This window comes from Arvicanthis niloticus, chromosome 22 (assembly GCF_011762505.2).
Source record: "Arvicanthis niloticus isolate mArvNil1 chromosome 22, mArvNil1.pat.X, whole genome shotgun sequence".
Classification (NCBI taxonomy): Eukaryota; Metazoa; Chordata; class Mammalia; order Rodentia; family Muridae; genus Arvicanthis; species Arvicanthis niloticus.
Genome location: NC_133429.1, coordinates 15707283 through 15718466, shown reverse-complemented (window position 1 = coordinate 15718466; position 11184 = coordinate 15707283). Strand labels below are relative to the sequence as shown.

Genomic DNA, 11184 nt, shown 5'->3' with positions numbered 1-11184 from the left:
GTATTCATTTCACAGTAGGAAAGGATGAATTTTGACATTTTTATAAGGGTGATTGATTGGTTTGTGTCCATTTGCGAGACTACATGGCAAGAGGCCATAACTAATGGAGAGAAAAGGGAGGAGGAAGGGGACTATTTTGGTTGGAAGCCTGACTATCACCATTTTGGATGATACCCAGAACTATTGAACAGTACGCAAATCTGCGCAGAAGATAGAAAAGTATTTGACACACATTAAAGTAAAAAGGGTGTTTATTGATAGGAATTGCATTTAAATTATGTATTCTAGCTGCCTTGAGAAAGACTTTTTCCATTTCTCCGGGCTCCCTGTTGCTTGCTGGTAAACTTTCTAGGCTGCTGTTAATTAACCATTGCAGAAGAAAATCTCTACAAAGTGATAGCATGTCAAGGACTGTTCCCACACACTTCAGCTTCTGTGTGGGAGGAGGGTGGGAGGTGGGAGGTTTCATGATCTCCTAGACTAACCCTTTCTCCTGACTATTTGACCCTCACATGATGGTAAGTATCATAGTTTTCACTAGATTTGCCAAGGCTCAGGGGTAAGCACATCTCATTTAGTAAGGATAAGTTATAATGTTTACATCAGACATTCCCAAATACTGGTTGGATCAATCAGTGAATAATTGGCTTCACAAACAGTCCTTTGTGTTTGCCTTTTCAGGGGTACCATGACAAAAGGAGCTTCATTTTAACTGCCATTCTGGGACATCAAGTACTCATGAGTTATCAGAAACACTCTTCTAGGAATTTATTTCCCTTAAAATTCATAAGGACAAAATGTTGTCCCTTGATAATTCCCCAGGTTCTTCTTTAATAACATCATGGACTAACCTCAAGAAAGCTTTCCTATGAGTGTAAGAGCTATTTATTTGTATGAATCCATGTACACTAGGCTTAGAGTGTTTGGAGTCAAGAGAATTGAGTATGAACATTGAAATTGGTCATCCTCATGCTATCCAGTCCCATGGTGGCAATCTTAGATGTGAACATCTCATGGCTGCTCTAATATTTTCATGGTACCAGGAGTTAGACAGCAACATAAGCAGGTCCTCCCATAGTTGTACTACCCAGAGACTCACTGTGGTTAACTACATTTACAAGGGTGTTGCAGCCTCTGCTTTGGACTTTAGCTTGTGCCAGATTGCAAAGGGACAAACCTATAGTAACGGATGCTCCTTATATAGTCCCATTTGCTGCTTTCTTTCTTGATAAAAGATCTGTCATTATGCTTTTCCTCTTTCTCATTGATAATAATTACCCAAGTGGTTCTGTGTGGCAGAATATAAACTGTAAAAGTAAACTGTGAGACAAAAGTAGACTATGGAGATCTATCCAAGAAGTGCTTTGTGTTGGTAAAATGAACCTATCAATGTGTCCTCCTCACTGGGGATGCGCTGGGTTGAGGGGAGGAGTGGGATATTCCTGCTTTCATATGTACCTTACTGTATGGGATGAAGGTTCCAAGAGAAATAAAATGTTGTAGTGAGAAACAAGCGGAAACCCCCTGCAAATTGTAAGATACTGGGAAATGTACGTGAAGACTGGATTGCTAATAACAATTTCGGAGAGCTACATATCCTAGCTTACTTTATGGTTTTCAAGACAGAAGATATTTGAAGGTTTCATTGAACTATACAACTCTTGAGATTCTGAAAGTATCTAACAAGAAGACAAGAACCCAAGGCTTTCCAGACACTTTCCACATGTATCTCCCGAATAAGTAGGTATTTTTGCTTGCTTCAGTCTCCCTTAAAAAAAAAAATCCTTTCCTGAATCTTATCACTCTCCATGCACATTGTGATGGAGTGAATGGAGATGGCCCCCATAGATTCATAGGGAATGACACTATAAGGTAGTGTAGCCTTGTTGGAGTAGGTGTGGCTTTGTTGACAGACGTGTGTCTCTGGGGATGGAATTTGAGGTTTCAGATGCTTAAGTTTCTGTCACTTAAGGCTCAGTGTCACTCTTTCTCTCTCTTGCTGCTGCCTGCTGATTTAGATGCAGAACTCTCAGCTACCTCTCCAGCACCTTGCTGCCTACATGCTGTTATGCTCCCTACCATGACAATAATGAACTAAACCTCAGAGCTACAAGATAGCTCCAATTAAATGTTTTCCTTTATAACAGTTACTGGAGTCACGGTGTCACTACATAGCAATAAAACCCCAGCTAAGACACATGTCTGCCCCTCCTAGTTTTCACATTGCAACCAACTTTGACATTCACCGCCAGACTTAGATGGTCACAGAACCTACGTGAATAGCATCATCTCTGTGTCTCTGTGTGCTCTCCATTCTTCATCCTTGGGCCTTAAACAATCCTTTGAAATCCATGGTTTATTCCACAAGATAAGACTGCTTTAGAGTAGCCAAACGTCCTGTATCTAACTTGCATCTTGGAAGACAACTCAGCTAAGTGCATGACTCTTTTTCTGAATGGCTGTTTCAGGAGGCTTGTGAGTTTGCCTCAGGAACCTCCTACAGCGCTACCATCCCTAGTGTAACCTAAACTCATGAGATTATTTTTGACTACTCTCCTCAGTCATCTGTCAGAGCAAAGTAGATCCGTAGCTCAGTTCACAACATGCCTTGTGCCCTTTTCTGAATTTGCCCTTTTCAAAATTCAGAGGATGGCTAATTGCACATATATTCTTTCAAAGGTCTAACCTGCTTCTGTCTTTTGATGTAGATGGGCCAATTATTTGTTTACATATGGTTTTCAGTTGACAAATAAAATTGTACTTATTTGTGGCACTTGGCAAGACAGTTTGATGTACATGCATTTTGTGGGATGACTAAATCAAGTTAATTAAATTCATTTGCATTGTATCACATGTTTTGTTTTGTTTTGTTTTGTTTTTGTGAGATTACAAAAAAAAATCTCTGCCTGAACAATTTTTAAGGATAGAATACTGTAGTTTCTCTAGTCGTTTTTTTGTACAATAGGTCTCTTGGATTTTCTCCTTCTGTCCTTACTGACATTTTGTATTTCTTGACTTATATTTCCCTAGTCTCTCTTACCCACAGGCACCCAAAGTTTGACACTATGGATTTATGTTTTCAACTATTTCAGATTCCATACAGGAGGGATATAATATGGCATTCATATTTTTGTGTCTGGTTCATTTCACTTAACACAATGTCCCTCAGATCCAGCCATATTGTTGGAAATAATGACAAGATTTCTTTCTTTTTTTTCTTAAGCTGAAAATGTTCTTTTGTGCATATAGTTTATATTTTCTTTATCCATTAACCTGTTGAAGGACTCAGGTTGATTTCATCTCTTGGTTGCATGAATGTAACTCCAATAAACATGGGAGTCTCACTTCTCTCTTTACCAAAGGTATATGTATCTCCTTCTCCTTCTCCAATTCCATTTTTTCCTTTCTTTTTCACTTACAATCTTGGAAAACACCATTCCACTCTTCCCAGAAGTCCTGTCATTAGCAAACAGGAAGAGAATAAACAGTAAAGAAGCTCGTCCTTCTAAGGCTCTGCACTGAGCTCAGTATTTGATGCATAGTGGGTACCCAATAAATATTTATTAAAGGAATGATTCTACTCTGAAGATCCCTGGGACTGTTCTCACAGTATCAGGTGGAATGGAAAATTAAGTTATCAGGTTAACACACTTAGAAATTGCTCAACAGTATTGAATAGGGTTTTATTCATTCACACAATAGAAATCCTGCCTGAGCTTTAGGACAAGGTCTGGGGCCCCAGGTGTGTCTTCATGCTTTATTCAGATGGATAAAGAACATGGCTTTAGATGACGCAAGGCCCTTGCTTTAAATCCTGGCTCTATCATGTTTTACCTACAAGGATTTAGGAAAGTGACTCAACCTTACTAACTCTTTCTTCTCTTTCTCCATCTGAGAAACAAAGATAACAACGCCTTCTCCACAGTAAACAGAAGGAGATGAGAGGGGAGTTCAGGTGGGACAGCCAAATGGTGTCTCTTCAATCAATGTTTACCCCTGTAATTGATTCATTGATTCTTTGAAATCCCTACTCCGGAACATGATGAGCTTGGAGCATAGTTAATACAGATTCCCTTTTGAAAAAAGAGAGAAACAACATTTTATCACAGGATTGTTATTGCCACCTTCTCTGCTATATCTATTTTTATAGTGAAAGAGTATCAATGATGAAAACTACAGGTTCACCTTTCCCAGTCAGAGGTTAGTTCCCTCTAGAGAAAATGCTCTCTCATTACCCTTTACCTATTAGCTCCTTGTATGCTTGGGAGCCATTAGCTGACCTAGAACTCCAGAAAGTAAAATTTTCTTTCACTAAGCCTCTTTGTTGGTTTTCCCTGGACATAATGGAAATAGCTCTGTGTCATAACTTTTCATGTCCGGAGTCTTTGTCCGTAGCTAAAAACCAGCCCTTGTTAGCACCTTTGCGTGGGCCTGCGGAAGGGCTGCTGTGGTTCTGGTTGTGTTTTGTTTTCTGCTTTCATCCTTTTGGCAAACATCCCCGGGAAGCTAGTCATACATGCTAATGAAATTGCAATTTCTGTTAGAAAATGCCATCCCAGAGTGTTTGAAAGCTCAGGATCTCTCTATGCTATGTAGTACATTGTCACGTATATTAATATTCTTTTGAGACTTAGTTTTTGTTTTTTTTTATCTGTAAATATCAATTTAAAGAGAAGTCATCACAAACTAAGCAAAGTCTTTGTGCACCATGTTCCGGGGTGACTTCGCTTCAACCCCTGGCTCCGATATAATGGATCTTAGCATTCTTCTTGGAGTATTCAGGTGCCTTCGTGGTAAGGATTACATAAATCTATAGCTTGGTAGATGTGAACTGTCAAGTTTCTCAAGAGAGATATACAGAGGAACTTACACGCGCGCGCACACACACACACACACACACAAATATGGAGCCATGTTTTTACATGCTGTACTTCCTTAGATCCATGACTTTGATAAGCTGTGGTGTTAGTCCAACAGAAAAAGAAGGGGAAGAAAGAACAAATAAGTAAAACAGAGAAGAACTGGTATAAAAATTGCACTGCTTAATGTTCCTTTTCCAAATGAGCAAAAATTGACTCACTGCAAAACTGTTCAAGATGTGAGCCTCCACAGCTCAAGATGCCGTTGAGGAGTTGCGAAGGGAAGAAACATACACCAGAGTTAACAACGGGCAAGGACACTGTGCACTTTCTGAAGAACGAACTGGTAATACCGTAATTATTGCTTACCTCCCTGTGTTAATTTGTGTGTTCTTTCTCCCACACAGCCTGATCCCCTCACCATATCTGCTGCTGCACACTGGTGTCTGACGCTTCACTGTAGCGTTTCAGTTCCTGACAGTGTTTCCCATCACAGTGTGAAAATTTTCTATTTTTCCCCAGACCCTTGAGAGCAGCTCTGTCTTTTGTGAGAGGAGGCTTTTAAAAGACAGCTGAAGTGGATAAGAACGACTCTGGGCTCGCCAAGGAGGAGGCCGCGCTTGAGCTGCCAACCGAGGCATTAGTGGGCTCCGGCTCAGCTCTGGAATAGCTTGTTTGGAGAGGTTTGGCTTAAGCCTATGGAAATAAAAAGACTTTTCAATTCTACCTGTCGCTGGGATGGGCCAGAGATATCACTCAGAGAGCACAGGGGGGCCTGGCCAAGAGAAAAGCCAAGGAAACTAATTTAAATTGCAGAAGCAGAGTCCCACAGCACAACACTTTTTAACAAGGCCAGACTAATGCAACCTCCTCTGTCTTGGCCTTCTTCTATTTTCTTGTATTATTTATGCATGCAACAATGCCATCAGCAGCCATTTGAACTCATCTCTCCTTGAGACATTTATGCCAAGGTTGGACTTCTGAGCGCAGGGTTCTGTCCATCAGTCAACCAAATCGCTGTCTGGGTTAAGTAAGGAGAATGTTGTTATGTGTATCATATAAGAGAAAAGGCATTTATGCAAAATCAATATCTCCTTAAACACCAATTACTCTAATCGGGTTGTGAGAGTAGAGGAGCTGTTCTCTAAATACAGGGCGTGAGTTTATTGTACTCTTGACTTTTTAAAAATAATCTTTCATTTCGGCAGGTTAAGACGCCATGGAAACTCCTTCTTATACCCTTCAGCTTGCTCCCTCTGCCTTGGGAGCTCCAGAAGTCATCCTAATATAGCAGTTAGGGTTGCCATAGGAATTATGAGCTTACGTTAATATGAGTTCAGATTGGCTCTGCAAATCAGCACAGATAACACAGAGGTCTCTCGGACCAGGATATTTATTGTGTAGTTCTGTGGGAAATGATGCATGGAAGGTCCGCTGATGTTATTTCTGGCTTAAGCTGCAGCAAAATTAATCTTTATTTCATCCTGCTGGATAGAGGTAACCCACACATATAAATGCCTCTGTACGAAGTGTTACTGTCAATGCATGACACTTACAAACAAAATCTTCGTTTCTGCTGAGACATATTTCCACATGGGGTGATCTTTGGGTGGCTAAGAAACAGTCTGATATATGCCACCAAAATGCAAATCTATATACCTACTAGAAGGCCCCCTCTTGCTCCAGAAGACAAACCTAATCAAAACCATATTATCATTGAAGTGTGTGTTTTAGCTATGCTCTCTGATGAGTACATGCAATGGGCATGCTTTCCTATGGAGACACAACTTAGGTGAGTCTTTAAAATCCAAAAGATAATAATGTGCATCAACTTTTTGGCATAGAATGAATGAAGCAAGAGTCTAGCAGGAGCTTCCAGAAGTGAAAAAAGTAGCAGCATGTATGTATGTATGTATGTATGTATGTATGTATGTATGTATGTTAAGAGTGGCAGGCATTTGATCTTGGCCCCCAAAGAATAATAGCCTAGGAAAAGGCTTAAGGCACAGATGCATTCTTGTACTGGAAGGTGACCATTGTGGTCACTGAATGGATCCCAGTTATCACCTTTCCTGTTTTTCAGGCATGTGCGAGATCTCACCTTGATATATATAGTGACTCAATTCTAATGAATAGAATATGTTAGAAAAGACAGGCTCTTAATACCAGGTTTGGTTTACAAAAGAGATAACTTCTCTGGACTCTGTGCCCTCTCTGATATTTGCTGCTTGCTTGCTTTGATGAAGCCAGATGCCACGTTGGGGGCTGCCTATGGAGAGGCTCAAGTGGCAAGCAACTGAGGGTGGCCTCCAGCCAGCAGCCCAGGAGGAACTTAATCCTGCCAACAGCCACATGACTGAACTTGGAAACTGCTCATTCCCCAGCAGAGAGACTTGAGAGGACTGCAAGACAGACCAGCACTTTGATTGCCATGTGTGAGCAATCCCAGAGCCAGATGACCCAGCTAAGCTGCACCTGGACTCCTGAATTACAGATACTGTGAGAAAACACATGTTGTTCAAACCCTCTGAATTCGAGGCTCTTCAAGTAGCCATAGATGAGTGCAGCAGAGTGATAACCTGTAATGAATTAAATTAATATTCCAATTTTAAAGGAATACAATACTTTGGTGTGTGGATGGGGATATACATGATATAAGAATAGTAGCTTTTGAACATCAGTCAACTGAGTTACTGTCTGGGTTAAATAAGGAGATGTGCAAAATCAGTATCTCCTTAAATACAGTGGTAAGACAAATGTAGGTTGGAAAGCTAAATGATAAGAAAAGAGAACAAACATAAAGATGAACCAAATCTAGTCTGGACACATACAGAGAAAACAGTAGCCAAGATGTCTTTCTGTTTGATAGATTACCCTGAAAGAGAAGCCACCACGGATGTTACTGGCCTCTGCTACCTGTAATCAGTAAAGTCCAAATGATGAGCTGTGATCTTCAGGAAGAACAAGCCAGGTAAACCACGACGGCATGGCACCTCACTAAGAGGTCAAGATAGAGACAGTAATAATATACACAAAAAGATGCTTCTGAGATTTCTGTTAGTATAGAAAAGTGCTCAGCAAATTTTCCCCTTAAATCAAATATTAAATATTTAATCTTCTTGGGGCATATGGTCCTGATGTTGACATGCAAAAGTAGCCACAGACCACACAAAAATGAACAAGCATGTCTGAGCTCCAATAAAATTTCATTTGCAGAATAGGATGCAAGCCAGAGTTGGCCTCTAAGCTATGATTTGCCTACCCTGTGGTATAGAACAAAGAAGTATCCTGCACTATAATCAGTTCAAAACAAAACAAGCCCATAACTAAAGGCCAGAAGCAATATCCAAAAGCCAACGAGGAGGCAAAGCACAAGTGAGCAGTGCAGAGAGCAGGACTGGACAGTACAGCCCAGACAGCTCTTCCATCTGACCTTTGGTCGGTGTTCAGACAAGCATGAAAAGATGAGTGAGCATAGAGACCACAGAGAGTCTCAAAGAGAACACAAAAGGAGTTGGAGAGAGGACAAACGGCAGACTTGACTCAAAAGAAAATGGTGTGTGGGCAAGTGCACAATATTGAACTAATGTTAAGTGTACTTCTTCAGGGATGGATGGGGCAGGAATTGGGCCAGATGCTGCCTCAAAGCTTGTGACAGGATTCTGTTTCCATCCACTTTGCAGTAGGCAGTGACTTCCCGTATATCTCCACCTATTTCAACCCTGGAGTTCAGCCTCACCAGAAAGGCGTTTGTTGATATTCTACATGGTGAATGTGTTTCTAAATTTCTTCATGGCATACAAAGAAGCAGTTTGATCTGAGAGATCCCATTTATACTCAAAGAATAAGGCCATAATTCATCTTTTATGCCTTTCTGTCTTGTCTGACAAATGGAACTCAAATTGCCATTCTTTGTTCAGAGGCAAACACCATCTTGAAATTGTTTGCTCCCATTGTTTAAAATAATTCTGATTCTAGATGGTTCTTCTACCTTGGGAAAACAGTATGCATCTGAGAAATTAAAAATCAAATTATTTTTTCCATTGAAATAACTTTCATTTAGAAAAACATTATTTTGTATGAAAATGGGATGTCTCAATACTTCCTATAATTTTTTTTCACAGAAAGCAAGATGGGATATGAATTAGCTGTCCAGATTCAATCCCAGTTCCAACTCTGAAACTGATTATCATGTATCATCATTTTGAAAAGTGTTTGGTTTTATTTTATTTATTTGCTCATTTTCAAAGAGAGAAAGGTATTAATTTCTGATCTGGCTCTAGAAAGAATCTACTGAGCTAAACCATGCAAATATGTGATAAAAATTAAAATTCTGAAAGTATTTTAAGTATTATTCACCAGATATTTACTTTTAATATCAGTACTGTTTAATGTACATAAAAACAAAAATAAATAAGATCATTCTTTTCTCTATTGTCTTGGTCTGTTCTCTGTTGAAATAACAAGATGCATGAGGCAGGATACTTTATATAGAAATGAGATTTATTTAGCTCATAGCTCTGGAGGTTCAAGAGCTCAGTATAAGAATGTGTTTGGCTCTGGTTATGGCCTCATGATGGCTGCCATCACAGTTCAGGAAGAGACCTCCTGTGGGATGGTGAGCAGGCAGCATATTCAGAAAAGGAGTTCAAAGAAGGTGCCAGATGCCTTTCTAAGAACCATCCTAATGCATTAATCTACCCAGATGAGCTTTAACCCCTTCTGGATGCAGAGCCCCATGACATAATTATCTTCCACTTAGCCTCCACCTTTAAAAATTTTACCACTTCAACATTACTGTATTCCCAGAACCAAGTTTGAAGAATATGAACTATGGGTTGGGGAAAGCACTTTGTGTCCAAACTGTAGCACCTCCCAGAGTTAACTGTATTTAATGTTCTTAAGTAAAGTAACTAACACATTCTTAGAATGATTTATGTTCTTTGCTTACAATGTGTCTTTCACGTAATGTTTATAGTGTAACTAAAATTATTATTTCCATTTTAAGGTGCCAATATTAACAGCAACAATAACAACAAAAACCTAAAAGCAACTCACAGATTCACTTAGCTATCTACTAAAAGGACTGAGACAAGGCCCAACCTAGAATATTTGTTTCTGCGGTCCATGTGGTCAAACATGACACCATATTGAAGATTATGACAGTACACATTTGCAGTGAAGTGATAATTTATTCTAGACCATAACCAGAATAATGAAAGTGGAGATGGCTAGGGAAAATAATTATTCCCCTAAGTGATGTTTCTATAATTAGTATTTTCCATTGTGCTGGAAATATAGTAAATCCGTTGCTTTAATGTGTGGAAAAAACCATGTGCATTTCCAAAGTAAAATAACATTTTATTTAAAAACTGTCATTTTCATTTTTGTGCTTTTCTACATCCTTTGTTGTTGTCGTTGTTGTTGTGACTTGTTAAGACAACACTGGGTCTTGTAACTTTTCCTGCATTAACTATGTTATGAGTTGCTGTTTTGGGTTGAAGAAAACCTGCCTTTTCAGATACTCTTGGGAAGAACACAGCATTTACCATTTTTTTTCCAGAGGATAGTGACAGTTCTTTGGTGATATAGCAAAGCCCCCCAAATGACAATTTCTAAATGACTAGTTTCAGCAAAGAGAAGGCAACCATGTGAGTAAACTCTTCATCTCTGATGCATTTGTTTTCCAGTCTACGCCCATCCTGTACTTGAGATTTTATCTATCCAAAACTTTGCTACAACCAGCTTTGGCCTTTTAGAAAATACCAGTTCATGGAACTGTTTACCTATCCCAAATGTTGACATATTTCACAGTGCAGTATGAAACACCACATTTATGAATATCATGTTCAACTTTTCACAGGAGTCTTAAAGGTTTGGGAAGCTGCTGACTTGGCAATGGTTCTACAAGGTTCTCAGATTTCTGACATTGATTTTGTAGCTCAGATGTGATCATCAATAAATTGTCAATGTTTTTCTTAAAATGATCGGTATCTTATAGCAGCCAATCTTTCTGGTTTGTCCCTTCTTGATGTGTTCTCCCCAAAATGCTCGTTTCAATACTAATACCAAGGTAAACTTTAGAGCCATCCATAAAACATCTACCAACTCCCAAGTCAACATAGCTCTAGTTTCTCTATTAGTTATTCTCTTAAGTAAAAATGATGTTCCATGACAAAATCCTCTAGTTCACCTGGCAACTCATATCACCAGGAAGGAGATTCCTTCAGGACAATGGTCTTCATTGGTGTGATTTAGATGCAATTTCTATTCATGTTTACCATACAGAATATAAAAAGGGTCAGCATTAGTAAAACAATAATTT

At 39.3% G+C, this 11184-nt stretch overlaps 1 long non-coding RNA gene across 1 annotated transcript; it reads left to right on the top strand.

Moving 5' to 3' along the window:
- Positions 1-854: 854 nt before the first annotated feature.
- LOC143436076 (uncharacterized) lies at positions 855-9233 on the top strand. Its single transcript, XR_013106295.1, has 3 exons — positions 855-7358; positions 7729-7830; positions 8984-9233. It is a non-coding gene; the product is annotated as an uncharacterized LOC143436076 (long non-coding RNA).
- Positions 9234-11184: the final 1951 nt, after the last annotated feature.